Below are 21,295 nucleotides of genomic sequence, written 5' to 3' on the forward strand. Positions count from 1 at the left end.
ACCGTCTGGAATGTTGCACCCGAGTACCAGGGGAGGAAAACTGAGACATATTTGAACACGTCTCCCGTTCACATGGTTGATCATACTCTGGGTTCCACATGCATGTTTTAGCTGAAGGAAGAATACCTTAAACCTGGAGAGTTGAGACCCGTGTAATGGGTACCATGCAATATGACTTCAAAGGGTCTTCATTTGCTCACGAACCTCTCCAATCCTATCACTGCTGCGTTTATGCCCCTGTACACATGCTTGATTCTCTTTCGGAGACATAGCAATCCATAGGTTTTAAGATACTTACTAGTCAGGTACATTCTTAGGCGTTTAATATGCGGTGTTGAGTCCATTTCGTTGAGCAAGGAGTAGCTCTTGTCTATTCCATATTTGACTTAAGGAACTTTATCTGTGCTCATTTCAATCTCTGGTTTTATGCAGCACCCCAACTCACCTTTACCCTTAAGCAAGCATAAGTTGGTTTTCTAAATTTGAGACCCTGTTCTGTTCTGTAATTCAGTTCCTGTGTAGCCAAGTTTACATTCCGTGTATTACTGATATCTTATGATGTTTCTTTTTCTGTGTGACTTATTTCAGTTAGAATCATCGTACCTGAATCCACTCATTGTGCTGCTAAGGGCCTGATGACACAGATTTCATTGCTGAGTGATATTGCTTTGTAAGTAAATACCACAACTTCTTTATCCATTTTTCACTTTCTGCGATGTTGAACTTGTACTGTAAACGAGGTTCTTGTAAACAGAGCCGTTCCAAACTTTGGGGTGGCTGTGTCTTTTTGATTTCAATTTCCCTAAGCTATAGGACCATAAGTGGAAGTGCCCTAGGTTCTGTTGCTTTGTTTTTTAGATGTTTCAGGAAACACCATACACTTCTCCCGAGTGGTTGTTGGCAATTTACATCCCGCCCATCAGCATAACAAGGCTCCCAGTTCTCCATGGCCTGTCCTGCCTTTCTGGATTTTACACTTTTTTCAGATGGCCCTTTTGACCGGGGGGAAGTGAGACTTCATTGTAGTGCAGATTTCCTTTGCAAGCTTGCTTGGTTGGCCAAAAAGGGCGTATGCGTTTTTTCCTGAATATATTCAGGAAAAAACGCATACGCCCTTTTTGGCCAAGTGCATCATTGTGGACGTTCTGCCTCTTTTCCTATGCTTTCAATGCAATTCCAGTCTACCTCCTGAAATCGGTTTCCTGCAATTCTGCCCCGCTTTCAAGTCCTCTTGGCAGCCTTACTTCAGTCTATTTTTGGACGATAGCTGTCATTTATAACTCTGCAGGTTTGTGAATTACAGTGCCCCTGAGCTCCTTTCTTCAACTCGCTTTCTTGTGACCTGGCCGCAACACCGCAGGATGGCTTCAGGCCCTAATCTGGTTCCGGGCCGGCATGCTGAGCCTTTGGTTATTTCCTCTTCCTGGTGGGAAATGAGAGTTAAATTTGCCCGTCCAGACACCTCCAGCTAGTCTCTCATTGGTTCTCGCTATTCCTGTTCATCTTCCGCAGAAATTGCAAACTGGCCAAACAGGAGGTTAAAGGCGCTGACTCTCCAAGTGGGGAGAGTGTTAGTAAAGCGTCTGGAATGTTGCACCCGAGTACCAGGGGAGGAAAACTGAGACATATTTGAACACGTCTCCCGTTCACATGGTTGATCATACTTGGGTTCCACATGCATGTTTTAGCTGAAGGAAGAATACCTTAAACCTGGAGAGTTAAGACCCGTGTAATGGGTACCATGCAATATGACTTCAAAGGGTCTTCATTTGCTCACCGAACCTCTCGAATCCTATCACTGCTGCGTTTATGCCCCTGTACACATGCTTGATTCTCTTTCGGAGACATAGCAATCCATAGGTTTTATGATACTTACTAGTCAGGTACATTCTTAGGCGTTTAAGATGCGGTGTTGAGTCCATTTTGTTGAGCAAGGAGTAGCTGTTGTCTATTCCATATTTGACTTAAGGAACTTTATCTGTGCTCATTTCAATCTCTGGTTTTATGCAGCACCCCAACTCACCTTTACCCTTAAGCAAGCATAAGTTGGTTTTCTAAATTTGAGACCCTGTTCTGTTCTGTAATTCAGTTCCTGTGCAGCCAAGTTTACATTCCGTGTATTACTGATATCTTATGATGTTTCTTTTTCTGTGTGACTTATTTCAGTTAGAATCATCATACCTGAATCCACTCATTGTGCTGCTAAGGGCCTGATGACACAGATTTCATTGCTGAGTGATATTGCTTTGTAAGTAAATACCACAACTTCTTTATCCATTTTTCACTTTCTACGATGTGGAACTTTTACTGTAAACAAGGTTCTTGTAAACAGAGCCGTTCCAAACTTTGGGGTGGCTGTGTCTTTTGGATTTTAATTTCCCTAAATATAGGACCATAAGTGGAAGTGCCCTAGGTTCTGTTGCTTTGTTTTTTAGATGTTTCAGGAAACACCATACACTTCTCCAGAGTGGTTGTTGGCAATTTACATCCCGCCCATCAGCATAACAAGGCTCCCAGTTCTCCATGGCCTGTCCTGCCTTTCTGGATTTTACACTTTTTTCAGATGGCCCTTTTGACCGGGGGGAAGTGAGACTTCATTGTAGTGCAGATTTCCTTTGCAAGCTTGCTTGGTTGGCCAAAAAGGGCGTATGCGTTTTTTCCTGAATATATTCAGGAAAAAACGCATACGCCCTTTTTGGCCAAGTGCATCATTGTGGACGTTCTGCCTCTTTTCCTATGCTTTCAATGCAATTCCAGTCTACCTCCTGAAATCGGTTTCCTGCAATTCTGCCCCGCTTTCAAGTCCTCTTGGCAGCCTTACTTCAGTCTATTTTTGGACGATAGCTGTCATTTATAACTCTGCAGGTTTGTGAATTACAGTGCCCCTGAGCTCCTTTCTTCAACTCGCTTTCTTTTGAGCTGGCCGCAACACCGCAGGATGGCTTCAGGCCCTAATCTGGCTCCGGTACGGCACGCTGAGCCTTTGGTTATTTCCTCTTCCTGTTGGGAAATGAGAGTTAAATTTGCCCGTCCAGACACCTCCAGCTAGCCTCTCATTGGTTCTCGCTATTCCTGTTCATCTTCCGCAGAAATTGCAAACTGGGCCAAACAGGAGGTTAAAGGCGCTGACTCTCCAAGTGGGGAGAGTGTTAGTAAAGCGTCTGGAATGTTGCACCCGAGTACCAGGGGAGGAAAACTGAGACATATTTGAACACGTCTCCCGTTCACATGGTTGATCATACTTGGGTTCCACATGCATGTTTTAGCTGAAGGAAGAATACCTTAAACCTGGAGAGTTGAGACCCGTGTAATGGGTACCATGCAATATGACTTCAAAGGGTCTTCATTTGCTCACCGTACCTCTCCAATCCTATCACTGCTGCGTTTATGCCCCTGTACACATGCTTGATTCTCTTTTGGAGACATAGCAATCCATAGGTTTTACGATACTTACTAGTCAGGTACATTCTTAGGCGTTTAATATGCGGTGTTGAGTCCATTTCGTTGAGCAAGGAGTAGCTCTTGTCTATTCCATATTTGACTTAAGAAACTTTATCTGTGCTCATTTCAATCTCTGGTTTCATGCAGCACCCCAACTCACCTTTACCCTTAAGCAAGCATAACTTGGTTTTCTAAATTTGAGACCCTGTTCTGTTCTGTAATTCAGTTCCTGTGTAGCCAAGTTTCCATTCCGTGTATTACTGATATCTTATGATGTTTCTTTTTCTGTGTGACTTATTTCAGTTAGAATCATCATACCTGAATCCACTCATTGTGCTGCTAAGGGCCTGATGACACAGATTTCATTGCTGAGTGATATTGCTTTGTAAGTAAATACCACAACTTCTTTATCCATTTTTTACTTTCTGCGATGTTGAACTTGTACTGTAAACGAGGTTCTTGTAAACAGAGCCGTTCCAAACTTTCGGGTGGCTGTGTCTTTTTGATTTTAATTTCCCTAAGCTATAGGACCATAAGTGGCAGTGCCCTAGGCTCTGTTGCTTTGTTTTTTAGATGTTTCAGGAAACACCATACACTTCTCCCGAGTGGTTGTTGGCAATTTACATCCCGCCCATCAGCCTAACAAGGCTCCCAGTTCTCCATGGCCTGTCCTGCCTTTCTGGATTTTACACTTTATTCAGATGGCCCTTTTGACCGGGGGGAAGTGAGACTTCATTGTAGTGCAGATTTCCTTTGCAAGCTTGCTTGGTTGGCCAAAAAGGGCGTATGCGTTTTTTCCTGAATATATTCAGGAAAAAACGCATACGCCCTTTTTGGCCAAGTGCATCATTGTGGACGTTCTGCCTCTTTTCCTATGCTTTCAATGCAATTCCAGTCTACCTCCTGAAATCGGTTTCCTGCAATTCTGCCCCGCTTTCAAGTCCTCTTGGCAGCCTTACTTCAGTCTATTTTTGGACGATAGCTGTCATTTATAACTCTACAGGTTTGTGAATTACAGTGCCCCTGAGCTCCTTTCTTCAACTCGCTTTCTTGTGACCTGGCCGCAACACCGCAGGATGGCTTCAGGCCCTAATCTGGTTCTGGCCCGGCATGCTGAGCCTTTGGTTAATTCCTCTTCCTGGTGGGAAATGAGAGTTAAATTTGCCCGACCAGTCACCTCCAGCTAGCCTCTCATTGGTTCTCGCTATTCCTGTTCATCTTCCGCAGAAATTGCAAACTGGGCCAAACAGGAGGTTAAAGGGACTGACTCTCCAAGTGGGGAGAGTGTTAGTAAAGCGTCTGGAATGTTGCACCCGAGTACCAGGGGAGGAAAACTGAGACATATTTGAACACGTCTCCCGATCACATGGTTGATCATACTCTAGGTTCCACATGCATGTTTTAGCTGAAGGAAGAATACCTTAAACCTGGGTAGTTGAAACCCGTGGAATGGGTACCATGCAATATGACTTCAAAGGGTCTTCATTTGCTCACGAACCTCTCCAATCCTATCACTGCTGCGTTTATGCCCCTGTACACATGCTTGATTCTCTTTCGGAGACATAGCAATCCATAGGTTTTAAGATACTTACTAGTCAGGTACATTCTTAGGCGTTTAATATGCGGTGTTGAGTCCATTTCGTTGAGCAAGGAGTAGCTCTTGTCTATTCCATATTTGACTTAAGGAACTTTATCTGTGCTCATTTCAATCTCTGGTTTTATGCAGCACCCCAACTCACCTTTACCCTTAAGCAAGCATAAGTTGGTTTTCTAAATTTGAGACCCTGTTCTGTTCTGTAATTCAGTTCCTGTGTAGCCAAGTTTACATTCCGTGTATTACTGATATCTTATGATGTTTCTTTTTCTGTGTGACTTATTTCAGTTAGAATCATCGTACCTGAATCCACTCATTGTGCTGCTAAGGGCCTGATGACACAGATTTCATTGCTGAGTGATATTGCTTTGTAAGTAAATACCACAACTTCTTTATCCATTTTTCACTTTCTGCGATGTTGAACTTGTACTGTAAACGAGGTTCTTGTAAACAGAGCCGTTCCAAACTTTGGGGTGGCTGTGTCTTTTTGATTTCAATTTCCCTAAGCTATAGGACCATAAGTGGAAGTGCCCTAGGTTCTGTTGCTTTGTTTTTTAGATGTTTCAGGAAACACCATACACTTCTCCCGAGTGGTTGTTGGCAATTTACATCCCGCCCATCAGCATAACAAGGCTCCCAGTTCTCCATGGCCTGTCCTGCCTTTCTGGATTTTACACTTTTTTCAGATGGCCCTTTTGACCGGGGGGAAGTGAGACTTCATTGTAGTGCAGATTTCCTTTGCAAGCTTGCTTGGTTGGCCAAAAAGGGCGTATGCGTTTTTTCCTGAATATATTCAGGAAAAAACGCATACGCCCTTTTTGGCCAAGTGCATCATTGTGGACGTTCTGCCTCTTTTCCTATGCTTTCAATGCAATTCCAGTCTACCTCCTGAAATCGGTTTCCTGCAATTCTGCCCCGCTTTCAAGTCCTCTTGGCAGCCTTACTTCAGTCTATTTTTGGACGATAGCTGTCATTTATAACTCTGCAGGTTTGTGAATTACAGTGCCCCTGAGCTCCTTTCTTCAACTCGCTTTCTTGTGACCTGGCCGCAACACCGCAGGATGGCTTCAGGCCCTAATCTGGTTCCGGGCCGGCATGCTGAGCCTTTGGTTATTTCCTCTTCCTGGTGGGAAATGAGAGTTAAATTTGCCCGTCCAGACACCTCCAGCTAGTCTCTCATTGGTTCTCGCTATTCCTGTTCATCTTCCGCAGAAATTGCAAACTGGCCAAACAGGAGGTTAAAGGCGCTGACTCTCCAAGTGGGGAGAGTGTTAGTAAAGCGTCTGGAATGTTGCACCCGAGTACCAGGGGAGGAAAACTGAGACATATTTGAACACGTCTCCCGTTCACATGGTTGATCATACTTGGGTTCCACATGCATGTTTTAGCTGAAGGAAGAATACCTTAAACCTGGAGAGTTAAGACCCGTGTAATGGGTACCATGCAATATGACTTCAAAGGGTCTTCATTTGCTCACCGAACCTCTCGAATCCTATCACTGCTGCGTTTATGCCCCTGTACACATGCTTGATTCTCTTTCGGAGACATAGCAATCCATAGGTTTTATGATACTTACTAGTCAGGTACATTCTTAGGCGTTTAAGATGCGGTGTTGAGTCCATTTTGTTGAGCAAGGAGTAGCTGTTGTCTATTCCATATTTGACTTAAGGAACTTTATCTGTGCTCATTTCAATCTCTGGTTTTATGCAGCACCCCAACTCACCTTTACCCTTAAGCAAGCATAAGTTGGTTTTCTAAATTTGAGACCCTGTTCTGTTCTGTAATTCAGTTCCTGTGTAGCCAAGTTTACATTCCGTGTATTACTGATATCTTATGATGTTTCTTTTTCTGTGTGACTTATTTCAGTTAGAATCATCATACCTGAATCCACTCATTGTGCTGCTAAGGGCCTGATGACACAGATTTCATTGCTGAGTGATATTGCTTTGTAAGTAAATACCACAACTTCTTTATCCATTTTTCACTTTCTACGATGTTGAACTTTTACTGTAAACAAGGTTCTTGTAAACAGAGCCGTTCCAAACTTTGGGGTGGCTGTGTCTTTTGGATTTTAATTTCCCTAAATATAGGACCATAAGTGGAAGTGCCCTAGGTTCTGTTGCTTTGTTTTTTAGATGTTTCAGGAAACACCATACACTTCTCCCGAGTGGTTGTTGGCAATTTACATCCCGCCCATCAGCACAACAAGGCTCCCAGTTCTCCATGGCCTGTCCTGCCTTTCTGGATTTTACACTTTTTTCAGATGGCCCTTTTGACCGGGGGGAAGTGAGACTTCATTGTAGTGCAGATTTCCTTTGCAAGCTTGCTTGGTTGGCCAAAAAGGGCGTATGCGTTTTTTCCTGAATATATTCAGGAAAAAACGCATACACCCTTTTTGGCCAAGTGCATCATTGTGGACGTTCTGCCTCTTTTCCTATGCTTTCAATGCAATTCCAGTCTACCTCCTGAAATCGGTTTCCTGCAATTCTGCCCCGCTTTCAAGTCCTCTTGGCAGCCTTACTTCAGTCTATTTTTGGACGATAGCTGTCATTTATAACTCTGCAGGTTTGTGAATTACAGTGCCCCTGAGCTCCTTTCTTCAACTCGCTTTCTTTTGAGCTGGCCGCAACACCGCAGGATGGCTTCAGGCCCTAATCTGGCTCCGGTAGGGCACGTTGAGCCTTTGGTTATTTCCTCTTCCTGTTGGGAAATGAGAGTTAAATTTGCCCGTCCAGAAACCTCCAGCTAGCCTCTCATTGGTTCTCGCTATTCCTGTTCATCTTCCGCAGAAATTGCAAACTGGGCCAAACAGGAGGTTAAAGGCGCTGACTCTCCAAGTGGGGAGAGTGTTAGTAATGCGTCTGGAATGTTGCACCCGAGTACCAGGGGAGGAAAACTGAGACATATTTGAACACGTCTCCCGTTCACATGGTTGATCATACTTGGGTTCCACATGCATGTTTTAGCTGAAGGAAGAATACCTTAAACCTGGAGAGTTGAGACCCGTGTAATGGGTACCATGCAATATGACTTCAAAGGGTCTTCATTTGCTCACGAACCTCTCCAATCCTATCACTGCTGCGTTTATGCCCCTGTACACATGCTTGATTCTCTTTTGCAGACATAGCAATCCATAGGTTTTACGATACTTACTAGTCAGGTACATTCTTAGGCGTTTAATATGCGGTGTTGAGTCCATTTCGTTGAGCAAGGAGTAGCTCTTGTCTATTCCATATTTGACTTAAGAAACTTTATCTGTGCTCATTTCAATCTCTGGTTTCATGCAGCACCCCAACTCACCTTTACCCTTAAGCAAGCATAAGTTGGTTTTCTAAATTTGAGACCCTGTTCTGTTCTGTAATTCAGTTCCTGTGTAGCCAAGTTTCCATTCCGTGTATTACTGATATCTTATGATGTTTCTTTTTCTGTGTGACTTATTTCAGTTAGAATCATCATACCTGAATCCACTCATTGTGCTGCTAAGGGCCTGATGACACAGATTTCATTGCTGAGTGATATTGCTTTGTAAGTAAATATCACAACTTCTTTATCCATTTTTCACTTTCTGCGATGTTGAACTTGTACTGTAAACGAGGTTCTTGTAAACAGAGCCATTCCAAACTTTGGGGTGGCTGTGTCTTTTTGATTTTAATTTCCCTAAGCTATAGGACCATAAGTGGAAGTGCCCTAGGTTCTGTTGCTTTGTTTTTTAGATGTTTCAGGAAACACCATACACTTCTCCCGAGTGGTTGTTGGCAATTTACATCCCGCCCATCAGCATAACAAGGCTCCCAGTTCTCCATGGCCTGTCCTGCCTTTCTGGATTTTACACTTTTTTCAGATGGCCCTTTTGACCGGGGGGAAGTGAGACTTCATTGTAGTGCAGATTTCCTTTGCAAGCTTGCTTGGTTGGCCAAAAAGGGCGTATGCGTTTTTTCCTGAATATATTCAGGAAAAAACGTATACGCCCTTTTTGGCCAAGTGCATCATTGTGGACGTTCTGCCTCTTTTCCTATGCTTTCAATGCAATTCCAGTCTACCTCCTGAAATCAGTTTCCTGCAATTCTGCCCCGCTTTCAAGTCCTCTTGGCAGCCTTACTTCAGTCTATTTTTGGACGATAGCTGTCATTTATAACTCTGCAGGTTTGTGAATTACAGTGCCCCTGAGCTCCTTTCTTCAACTCGCTTTCTTGTGACCTGGCCGCAACACCGCAGGATGGCTTTAGGCCCTAATCTGGTTCCGGTACGGCACGCTTAGCCTTTGGTTATTTCCTCTTCCTGTTGGGAAATGAGAGTTAAATTTGCCCGTCCAGACACCTCCAGCTAGCCTCTCATTGGTTCTCGCTATTCCTGTTCATCTTCCGTAGAAATTGCAAACTGTGCCAAACAGGAGGTTAAAGGCGCTGACTCTCCAAGTGGGGAGAGTGTTAGTAAAGCGTCTGGAATGTTGCACCCGAGTACCAGGGGAGGAAAACTGAGACATATTTGAACACGTCTCCCGATCACATGGTTGATCATACTCTGGGTTCCACATGCATGTTTTAGCTGAAGTAAAAATACCTAAAACCTGTGTAGTTGAAACCCTGTGGAATGGGTACCATGCAATATGACTTCAAAGGGTCTTCATTTGCTCACCGAACCTCTCCAATCCTATCACTGCTGCGTTTATGCCCCTGTACACATGCTTGATTCTCTTTCGGAGACATAGCAATCCATAGGTTTTAAGATACTTACTAGTCAGGTACATTCTTAGGCGTTTAATATGCGGTGTTGAGTCCATTTCGTTGAGCAAGGAGTAGCTCTTGTCTATTCCATATTTGGCTTAAGGAACTTTATCTGTGCTCATTTCAATCTCTGGTTTTATGCACCAACCCAACTCACCTTTCCCCTTAAGCAAGCATAAGTTGGTTTTCTAAATTTGAGAACCTGTTCTGTTTTGGAATTCAGTTCTTGTGTAGCCAAGTTTACATTCCGTGTATTACTGATATCTTATGATGTTTCTTTTTCTGTGTGACTTATTTCAGTTAGAATCATCGTACCTGAATCTACTCATTATGATGCTACGGGCCTGATGACATAGATTTCATTGCTGAGTGATACTGCATTGTACGTAAGTACCACAAGTTCTTTATCCATTTTTCACTTTCTGCGATGTTGAACTTGTACTGTAAACGAGGTTCTTGTAAACAGAGCCGTTCCAAACTTTGGGGTGGCTGTGTCTTTTTGATTTTAATTTCCCTAAGCTATAGGACCATAAGTGGAAGTGCCCTAGGCTCTGTTGCTTTGTTTTTTAGATGTTTCAGGAAACACCATACACTTCTCCCGAGGGTCTGTTGGCAATTTACATCCCGCCCATCAGCATAACAAGGCTCCCAGTTCTCAATGGCCTGTTGCCTTTCTGGATTTTACACTTTTTTCAGATGGCCCTTTTGACCGGGGGGAAGTGAGACTTCATTGTAGTGCAGATTTCCTTTGCAAGCTTGCTTGGTTGGCCAAAAAGGGCGTATGCGTTTTTTCCTGAATATGTTCAGGAAAAAACGCATACGCCCTTTTTGGCCAAGTGCATCATTGTGGACGTTCTGCCTCTTTTCCTATGCTTTCAATGCAATTCCAGTCTACCTCCTGAAATCGGTTTCCTGCAATTCTGCCCCGCTTTCAAGTCCTCTTGGCAGCCTTACTTCAGTCTATTTTTGGACGATAGCTGTCATTTATAACTCTGCAGGTTTGTGAATTACAGTGCCCCTGAGCTCCTTTCTTCAACTCGCTTTCTTTTGAGCTGGCCGCAACACCGCAGGATGGCTTCAGGCCCTATCTGGTTCTGGCATGGCACGCTGAGCCTTTGGTTAATTCCTCTTCCTGGTAGGAAATGAGAGTTAAATTTGCCCGTCCAGACACCTCCAGCTAGTCTCCAATGGTTCTCGCTATTCCTGTTCATCTTCCGCAGAAATTGCAAACTGGGCCAAACAGGAGGTTAAAGGGACTGACTCTCCAAGTCGGGAGAGTGTTAGTAAAGCGTCTGGAATGTTGCACCCGAGTACCAGGGTACGAAAACTGAGACATATTTGAACACGTCTCCCGTTCACATGGTTGATCATACTTGGGTTCCACATGCATGTTTTAGCTGAAGGAAGAATACCTTAAACCTGGGTAGTTGAAACCCGTGGAATGGGTACCGTGCAATATGACTTCAAAGGGTCTTCATTTGCTCACCGAACCTCTCCAATCCTATCACTGCTGCGTTTATGCCCCTGTACACATGCTTGATTCTCTTTTGGAGACATAGCAATCCATAGGTTTTAAGATACTTACAAGTCAGGTACATTCTTAGGTGTTTAATATGCGGTGTTGAGTCCATTTCGTTGAGCAAGGAGTAGCTCTTGTCTATTCCATATTTGGCTTAAGGAACTTTATCTGTGCTCATTTCAATCTCTGGTTTTATGCAGCACCCCAACTCACCTTTACCCTTAAGCAAGTATAAGTTGGTTTTCTAAATTTGAGACCCTGTTCTGTTCTGTAATTCAGTTCCTGTGTAGCCAAGTTTACATTCCGTGTATTAGTGATATCTTATGATGTTTCTTTTTCTGTGTGACTTATTTCAGTTAGAATCATCATACCTGAATCCACTCAATGTGCTGCTAAGGGCCTGATGACACAGATTTCATTGCTGAGTGATATTGCTTTGTAAGTAAATAACACAACTTCTTTATCCATTTTTCACTTTCTGCGATGTTGAACTTGTAGTGTAAACGAGGTTCTTGTAAACAGAGCCGTTCCAAACTTTCGGGTGGCTGTGTCTTTTTGATTTTAATTTCCCTAAGCTATAGGACCATAAGTGGAAGTGCCCTAGGTTCTGTTGCTTTGTTTTTTAGATGTTTCAGGAAACACCATACACTTCTCCCGAGTGGTTGTTGGCAATTTACATCCCGCCCATCAGCATAACAAGGCTCCCAGTTCTCCATGGCCTGTCCTGCCTTTCTGGATTTTACACTTTTTTCAGATGGCCCTTTTGACCGGGGGGAAGTGAGACTTCATTGTAGTGCAGATTTCCTTTGCAAGCTTGCTTGCTTGGCCAAAAAGGGCGTATGCGTTTTTTCCTGAATATATTCAGGAAAAAACGCATACGCCCTTTTTGGCCAAGTGCATCATTGTGGACGTTCTGCCTCTTTTCCTATGCTTTCAATGCAATTCCAGTCTACCTCCTGAAATCGGTTTCCTGCAATTCTGCCCCGCTTTCAAGTCCTCTTGGCAGCCTTACTTCAGTCTATTTTTGGACGATAGCTGTCATTTATAACTCTGCAGGTTTGTGAATTACAGTGCCCCTGAGCTCCTTTCTTCAACTCGCTTTCTTTTGAGCTGGCCGCAACACCGCAGGATGGCTTCAGGCCCTAATCTGGTTCCGGTACGGCACGCTGAGCCTTTGGTTATTTCCTCTTCCTGGTGGGAAATGAGAGTTAAATTTGCCCGTCCAGACACCTCCAGCTAGCCTCTCATTGGTTCTCGCTATTCCTGTTCATCTTCCGCAGAAATTGCAAACTGGGGCAAACAGGAGGTTAAAGGGACTGACTCTCCAAGTGGGGAGAGTGTTAGTAAAGCGTCTGGAATGTTGCACCCGAGTACCAGGGGAGGAAAACTGAGACATATTTGAACACGTCTCCCGATCACATGGTTGATCATACTCTAGGTTCCACATGCATGTTTTAGCTGAAGGAAGAATACCTTAAACCTGGGTAGTTGAAACCCGTGGAATGGGTACCATGCAATATGACTTCAAAGGGTCTTCATTTGCTCACCGAACCTCTCCAATCCTATCACTGCTGCGTTTATGCCCCTGTACACATGCTTGATTCTCTTTCGGAGACATAGCAATCCATAGGTTTTAAGATACTTACAAGTCAGGTACATTCTTAGGCGTTTAATATGCGGTGTTGAGTCCATTTCGTTGAGCAAGGAGTAGCTCTAGTCTATTCCATATTTGGCTTAAGGAACTTTATCTGTGCTCATTTCAATCTCTGGTTTTATGCAGCACCCCAACTCACCTTTACCCTTAAGCAAGAATAAGTTGTTTTTCTAAATTTGAGACCCTGTGCTGTTCTGTAATTCAGTTCCTGTGTAGCCAAGTTTCCATTCCGTGTATTAGTGATATCTTATGATGTTTCTTTTTCTGTGTGACTTATTTCAGTTAGAATCATCATACCTGAATCCACTCATTATGCTGCGACGGGCCTGATGACATAGATTTCATTGCTGAGTGATACTGCATTGTACGTAAGTACCACAAGTTCTTTATCCATTTTTCACTTTCTGTGATATTGAACTTGTACGGTAAACGAGGTTCTTGTAAACGGAGGCGTCCCAAACTTTGGGGTGGCTGTGTCTTTTTGATTTTAATTTCCCTAAGATATAGGACCATAAGTGGAAGTGCCCTAGGCTCTGTTGCTTTGTTTTTTAGATGTTTCAGGAAACACCATACACTTCTCCCGAGTGGTTGTTGGCAATTTACATCCTGCCCATCAGCATAACAAGGCTCCCAGTTCTCCATGGCCTGTCCTGCCTTTCTGGATTTTACACTTTTTTCAGATGGCCCTTTTGACCGGGGGGAAGTGAGACTTCATTGTAGTGCAGATTTCCTTTGCAAGCTTGCTTGGTTGGCCAAAAAGGGCGTATGCGTTTTTTCCTGAATATATTCAGGAAAAAACGCATACGCCCTTTTTGGCCAAGTGCATCATTGTGGACGTTCGGCCTCTTTTCCTATGCTTTCAATGCAATTCCAGTCTACCTCCTGAAATCGGTTTCCTGCAATTCTGCCCCGCTTTCAAGTCCTCTTGGCAGCCTTACTTCAGTCTATTTTTGGAAGATAGCTGTCATTTATAACTCTGCAGGTTTGTGAATTACAGTGCCCCTGAGCTCCTTTCTTCAACTCGCTTTCTTGTGACCTGGCCGCAACACCGCAGGATGGCTTCAGGCCCTAATCTGGTTCCGGCCCGGCATGCTGAGCCTTTGGTTAATTCCTCTTCCTGGTGGGAAATGAGAGTTAAATTTGCCCGTCCAGACACGTCCAGCTAGCCTCTCATTGGTTCTCGCTATTCCTGTTCATCTTCCGCAGAAATTGCAAACTGGGCCAAACAGGAGGTTAAAGGGACTGACTCTCCAAGTGGGGAGAGTGTTAGTAAAGCGTCTGGAATGTTGCACCCGAGTACCAGGGGAGGAAAACTGAGACATATTTGAACACGTCTCCCGTTCACATGGTTGATCATACTCTGGGTTCCACATGCATGTTTTAGCTGAAGGAAGAATACCTTAAACCTGGAGAGTTGAGACCCGTGTAATGGGTACCATGCAATATGACTTCAAAGGGTCTTCATTTGCTCAGCGAACCTCTCCAATCCTATCACTGCTGTGTTTATTCCCCTGTACACACGCTTGATTCTCTTTTGGAGACATAGCAATCCATAGGTTTTAAGATACTTACTAGTCAGGTACATTCTTAGGCGTTTAATATGGTGTTTTGAGTCCATTTCGTTGAGCAAGGAGTAGCTCTTGTCTATTCCATATTTGGCTTAAGGAACTTTATCTGTGCTCATTTCAATCTCTGGTTTTATGCAGCACCCCAACTCACCTTTACCCTTAAGCAAGCATAAGTTGGTTTTCTAAATTTGAGACCCTGTTCTGTTCTGTAATTCAGTTCCTGTGTAGCCAAGTTTTCATTCCGTGTATTACTGATATCTTATGATGTTTCTTTTTCTGTGTGACTTATTTCAGTTAGAATCATCATACCTGAATCCACTCATTGTGATGCTAAGGGCCTGATGACATAGATTTCATTGCTGAGTGATATTGCTTTGTATGTAAATACCACAACTTCTTTATCCATTTTTCACTTTCTGCGATGTTGAACTTGTACTGTAAACGAGGTTCTTGTAAACAGAGGCGTCCCAAACTTTGGGGTGGCTGTGTCTGTTTGATTTTAATTTCCCTAAGCTATAGGACCATAAGTGACAGTGCCCTAGGCTCTGTTGCTTTGTTTTTTAGATGTTTCAGGAAACACCATACACTTCTCCCCAGTGTCTGTTGGCAATTTACATCCCGCCCATCAGCATAACAAGGTTTCCAGTTCTCCATGGCCTGTCCTGCCTTTCTGGATTTTACACTTTTTTCAGATGGCCCTTTTGACCGGGGGGAAGTGAGACTTCATTGTAGTGCAGATTTCCTTTGCAAGCTTGCTTGGTTGGCCAAAAAGGGCGTATGCGTTTTTTCCTGAATATATTCAGGAAAAAACGCATACGCCCTTTTTGGCCAAGTGCATCATTGTGGACGTTCTGCCTCTTTTCCTATGCTTTCAATGCAATTCCAGTCTACCTCCTGAAATCGGTTTCCTGCAATTCTGCCCCGCTTTCAAGTCCTCTTGGCAGCCTTACTTCAGTCTATTTTTGGACGATAGCTGTCATTTATAACTCTGCAGGTTTGTGAATTACAGTGCCCCTGAGCTCCTTTCTTCAACTCGCTTTCTTGTGACCTGGCCGCAACACCGCAGGATGGCTTCAGGCCCTAATCTGGTTCCGGCCCGGCATGCTGAGCCTTTGGTTAATTCCTCTTCCTGGTGGGAAATGAGAGTTAAATTTGCCCGTCCAGACACGTCCAGCTAGCCTCTCATTGGTTCTCGCTATTCCTGTTCATCTTCCGCAGAAATTGCAAACTGGGCCAAACAGGAGGTTAAAGGGACTGACTCTCCAAGTGGGGAGAGTGTTAGTAAAGCGTCTGGAATGTTGCACCCGAGTACCAGGGGAGGAAAACTGAGACATATTTGAACACGTCTCCCGTTCACATGGTTGATCATACTCTGGGTTCCACATGCATGTTTTAGCTGAAGGAAGAATACCTTAAACCTGGAGAGTTGAGACCCGTGTAATGGGTACCATGCAATATGACTTCAAAGGGTCTTCATTTGCTCAGCGAACCTCTCCAATCCTATCACTGCTGTGTTTATTCCCCTGTACACACGCTTGATTCTCTTTTGGAGACATAGCAATCCATAGGTTTTAAGATACTTACTAGTCAGGTACATTCTTAGGCGTTTAATATGGTGTTTTGAGTCCATTTCGTTGAGCAAGGAGTAGCTCTTGTCTATTCCATATTTGGCTTAAGGAACTTTATCTGTGCTCATTTCAATCTCTGGTTTTATGCAGCACCCCAACTCACCTTTACCCTTAAGCAAGCATAAGTTGGTTTTCTAAATTTGAGACCCTGTTCTGTTCTGTAATTCAGTTCCTGTGTAGCCAAGTTTTCATTCCGTGTATTACTGATATCTTATGATGTTTCTTTTTCTGTGTGACTTATTTCAGTTAGAATCATCATACCTGAATCCACTCATTGTGATGCTAAGGGCCTGATGACATAGATTTCATTGCTGAGTGATATTGCTTTGTATGTAAATACCACAACTTCTTTATCCATTTTTCACTTTCTGCGATGTTGAACTTGTACTGTAAACGAGGTTCTTGTAAACAGAGGCGTCCCAAACTTTGGGGTGGCTGTGTCTGTTTGATTTTAATTTCCCTAAGCTATAGGACCATAAGTGACAGTGCCCTAGGCTCTGTTGCTTTGTTTTTTAGATGTTTCAGGAAACACCATACACTTCTCCCCAGTGTCTGTTGGCAATTTACATCCCGCCCATCAGCATAACAAGGCTTCCAGTTCTCCATGGCCTGTCCTGCCTTTCTGGATTTTACACTTTTTTCAGATGGCCCTTTTGACCGGGGGGAAGTGAGACTTCATTGTAGTGCAGATTTCCTTTGCAAGCTTGCTTGGTTGGCCAAAAAGGGCGTATGCGTTTTTTCCTGAATATATTCAGGAAAAAACGCATACGCCCTTTTTGGCCAAGTGCATCATTGTGGACGTTCTGCCTCTTTTCCTATGCTTTCAATGCAATTCCAGTCTACCTCCTGAAATCGGTTTCCTGCAATTCTGCCCCGCTTTCAAGTCCTCTTGGCAGCCTTACTTCAGTGTATTTTTGGACGATAGCTGTCATTTATAACTCTGCAGGTTTGTGAATTACAGTGCCCCTGAGCTCCTTTCTTCAACTCGCTTTCTTGTGACCTGGCCGCAACACCGCAGGATGGCTTCAGGCCCTAATCTGGTTCCGGCCCGGCATGCTGAGCCTTTGGTTAATTCCTCTTCCTGGTGGGAAATGAGAGTTAAATTTGCCCGTCCAGACACCTCCAGCTAGCCTCTCATTGGTTCTCGCTATTCCTGTTCATATTCCGCAGAAATTGCAAACTGGGCCAAACAGGAGGTTAAAGGCGCTGACTCTCCACGTGGGGAGAGTGTTAGTAAAGCGTCTGGAATGTTGCACCCGAGTACCAGGGTACGAAAACTGAGACATATTTGAACACGTCTCCCGATCACATGGTTGATCATACTCTAGGTTCCACATGCATGTTTTAGCTGAAGGAAGAATACCTTAAACCTGGGTAGTTGAAACCCGTGGAATGGGTACCATGCAATATGACTTCAAAGGGTCTTCATTTGCTCACCGAACCTCTCCAATCCTATCACTGCTGCGTTTATGCCCCTGTACACATGCTTGATTCTCTTTCGGAGACATAGCAATCCATAGGTTTTAAGATACTTACTAGTCAGGTACATTCTTAGGCGTTTAATATGCGGTGTTGAGTCCATTTCGTTGAGCAAGGAGTAGCTCTTGTCTATTCCATATTTGACTTAAGGAACTTTATCTGTGCTCATTTCAATCTCTGGTTTTATGCAGCACCCCAACTCACCTTTACCCTTAAGCAAGCATAAGTTGTTTTTCTAAATTTGAGACCCTGTTCTGTTCTGTAATTCAGTTCCTGTGTAGCCAAGTTTCCATTCCGTGTATTACTGATATCTTATGATGTTTCTTTTTCTGTGTGACTTACTTCAGTTAGAATCATCATACCTGAATCCACTCATTGTGCTGCTAAGGGCCTGATGACACAGATTTCATTGCTGAGTGATATTGCTTTGTAAGTAAATACCACAACTTCTTTATCCATTTTTCACTTTCTGCGATGTTGAAGTTGTACTGTAAACGAGGTTCTTGTAAACAGAGCCGTTCCAAACTTTGGGGTGGCTGTGTCTTTTTCATTTTAATTTCCCTAAGCTATAGGACCATAAGTGGAAGTGCCCTAGGTTCTGTTGCTTTGTTTTTTAGATGTTTCAGGAAACACCATACACTTCTCCCGAGTGGTTCTTGGCAATTTACATCCCGCCCATCAGCATAACAAGGCTCCCAGTTCTCCATGGCCTGTCCTGCCTTTCTGGATTTTACACTTTTTTCAGATGGCCCTTTTGACCGGGGGGAAGTGAGACTTCATTGTAGTGTAGATTTCCTTTGCAAGCTTGCTTGGTTGGCCAAAAAGGGCGTATGCGTTTTTTCCTGAATATATTCAGGAAAAAACGCATACGCCCTTTTTGGCCAAGTGCATCATTGTGGACGTTCTGCCTCTTTTCCTATGCTTTCAATGCAATTCCAGTCTACCTCCTGAAATCGGTTTCCTGCAATTCTGCCCCGCTTTCAAGTCCTCTTGGCAGACTTACTTCAGTCTATTTTTGGATGATAGCTGTCATTTATAACTCTGCAGGTTTGTGAATTACAGTGCCCCTGAGCTCCTTTCTTCAACTCGCTTTCTTTTGAGCTGGCCGCAACACCGCAGGATGGCTTCAGGCCCTAATCTTGTTCTGGCATGGCATGCTGAGCCTTTGGTTAATTCCTCTTCCTGGTAGGAAATGAGAGTTAAATTTGCCCGTCCAGACACCTCCAGCTAGTCTCCATTGGTTCTCGCAATTCCTGTTCATTTTCCGCAGAAATTGCAAACTGGGCCAAACAGGAGGTTAAAGGGACTGACTCTCCAAGTGGGGAGAGTGTTAGTAAAGCGTCTGGAATGTTGCACCCGAGTACCAGGGGAGGAAAACTGAGACATATTTGAACACGTCTCCCGTTCACATGGTTGATCATACTTGCGTTCCACATGCATGTTTTAGCTGAAGGAAGAATACCTTAAACCTGGAGAGTTGAGACCCGTGTAATGGGTACCATGCAATATGACTTCAAAGGGTGTTCATTTGCTCACCGAACCTCTCCAATCCTATCACTGCTGCGTTTATGCCCCTGTACACATGCTTGATTCTCTTTCGGAGACATAGCAATCCATAGGTTTTAAGATACTTACTAGTCAGGTACATTCTTAGGCGTTTAATATGCGGTGTTGAGTCCATTTCGTTGAGCAAGGAGTAGCTCTTTTCTATTCCATATTTGACTTAAGGAACTTTATCTGTGCTCATTTCAATCTCTGGTTTTATGCAGCACCCCAACTCACCTTTACCCTTAAGCAAGAATAAGTTGGTTTTCTAAATTTGAGACCCTGTTCTGTTCTGTAATTCAGTTCCTGTGTAGCCAAGTTTACATTCCATGTATTACTGATATCTCATGATGTTTCTTTTTCTGTGTGACTTATTTCAGTTAGAATCATCATACCTGAATCCACTCATTGTGCTGCTAAGGGCCTGATGACACAGATTTCATTGCTGAGTGATATTGCTTTGTAAGTAAATACCACAACTTCTTTATCCATTTTTCACTTTCTGCGATGTTGAACTTGTACTGTAAACGAGGTTCTTGTAAACAGAGCCGTTCCAAACTTTGGGGTGGCTGTGTCTTTTTGATTTTAATTTCCCTAAGCTATAGGACCATAAGTGGAAGTGCCCTAGGTTCTGTTGCTTTGTTTTTTAGATGTTTCAGGAAACACCATACACTTCTCCCGAGTGGTTGTTGGCAATTTACATCCCGCCCATCAGCATAACAAGGCTCCCAGTTCTCCATGGCCTGTCCTGCCTTTCTGGATTTTACACTTTTTTCAGATGGCCCTTTTGACCGGGGGGAAGTGAGACTTCATTGTAGTGCAGATTTCCTTTGCAAGCTTGCTTGGTTGGCCAAAAAGGGCGTATGCGTTTTTTCCTGAATATATTCAGGAAAAAATGCATACGCCCTTTTTGGCCAAGTGCATCATTGTGGACGTTCTGCCTCTTTTCCTATGCTTTCAATGCAATTCCAGTCTACCTCCTGAAATCGGTTTCCTGCAATTCTGCCCCGCTTTCAAGTCCTCTTGGCAGCCTTACTTCAGTCTATTTTTGGACGATAGCTGTCATTTATAACTCTGCAGGTTTGTGAATTACAGTGCCCCTGAGCTCCTTTCTTCAACTCGCTTTCTTTTGAGCTGGCCGCAACACCGCAGGATGGCTTCAGGCCCTAATCTGGTTCCGGTATGGCACGCTGAGCCTTTGGTTATTTCCTGTTCCTGGTGGGAAATGAGAGTTAAATTTGCCCGTCCAGACACCTCCAGCTAGCCTCTCATTGGTTCTCCCTATTCCTGTTCATCTTCTGCAGAAATTGCAAACTGGGCCAAACAGGAGGTTAAAGGCGCTGACTCTCCAAGTGGGGAGAGTGTTAGTAAAGCGTCTGGAATGTTGCACCCGAGTACCAGGGGAGGAAAACTGAGACATATTTGAACACGTCTCCCGTTCACATGGTTGATCATACTTGGGTTCCACATGCATGTTTTAGCTGAAGGAAGAATACCTTAAACCTGGAGAGTTGAGACCCGTGTAATGGGTACCATGCAATATGACTTCAAAGGGTGTTCATTTGCTCACCGAACCTCTCCAATCCTATCACTGCTGCGTTTATGCCCCTGTACACATGCTTGATTCTCTTTCGGAGACATAGCAATCCATAGGTTTTAAGATACTTACTAGTCAGGTACATTCTTAGGCGTTTAATATGCGGTGTTGAGTCCATTTCGTTGAGCAAGGAGTAGCTCTTTTCTATTCCATATTTGACTTAAGGAACTTTATCTGTGCTCATTTCAATCTCTGGTTTTATGCAGCACCCCAACTCACCTTTACCCTTAAGCAAGAATAAGTTGGTTTTCTAAATTTGAGACCCTGTTCTGTTCTGTAATTCAGTTCCTGTGTAGCCAAGTTTACATTCCATGTATTACTGATATCTCATGATGTTTCTTTTTCTGTGTGACTTATTTCAGTTAGAATCATCATACCTGAATCCACTCATTGTGCTGCTAAGGGCCTGATGACACAGATTTCATTGCTGAGTGATATTGCTTTGTAAGTAAATACCACAACTTCTTTATCCATTTTTCACTTTCTGCGATGTTGAACTTGTACTGTAAACAAGGTTCTTGTAAACAGAGCCGTTCCAAACTTTGG

General features: G+C 43.7%; 1 long non-coding RNA gene across 6 annotated transcripts in view; it reads left to right on the forward strand.

The window, feature by feature from the left end:
• Window positions 1-21,295, forward strand: part of LOC307181088 — a 430,747-nt gene that overhangs the window by 178,421 nt on the left and 231,031 nt on the right. The window lies entirely within an intron of this gene.

The sequence above is a fragment of the Stenella coeruleoalba genome, assembly GCF_951394435.1.
Source record: "Stenella coeruleoalba genome assembly, contig: scaffold_109, whole genome shotgun sequence".
Classification (NCBI taxonomy): domain Eukaryota; kingdom Metazoa; phylum Chordata; class Mammalia; order Artiodactyla; family Delphinidae; genus Stenella; species Stenella coeruleoalba.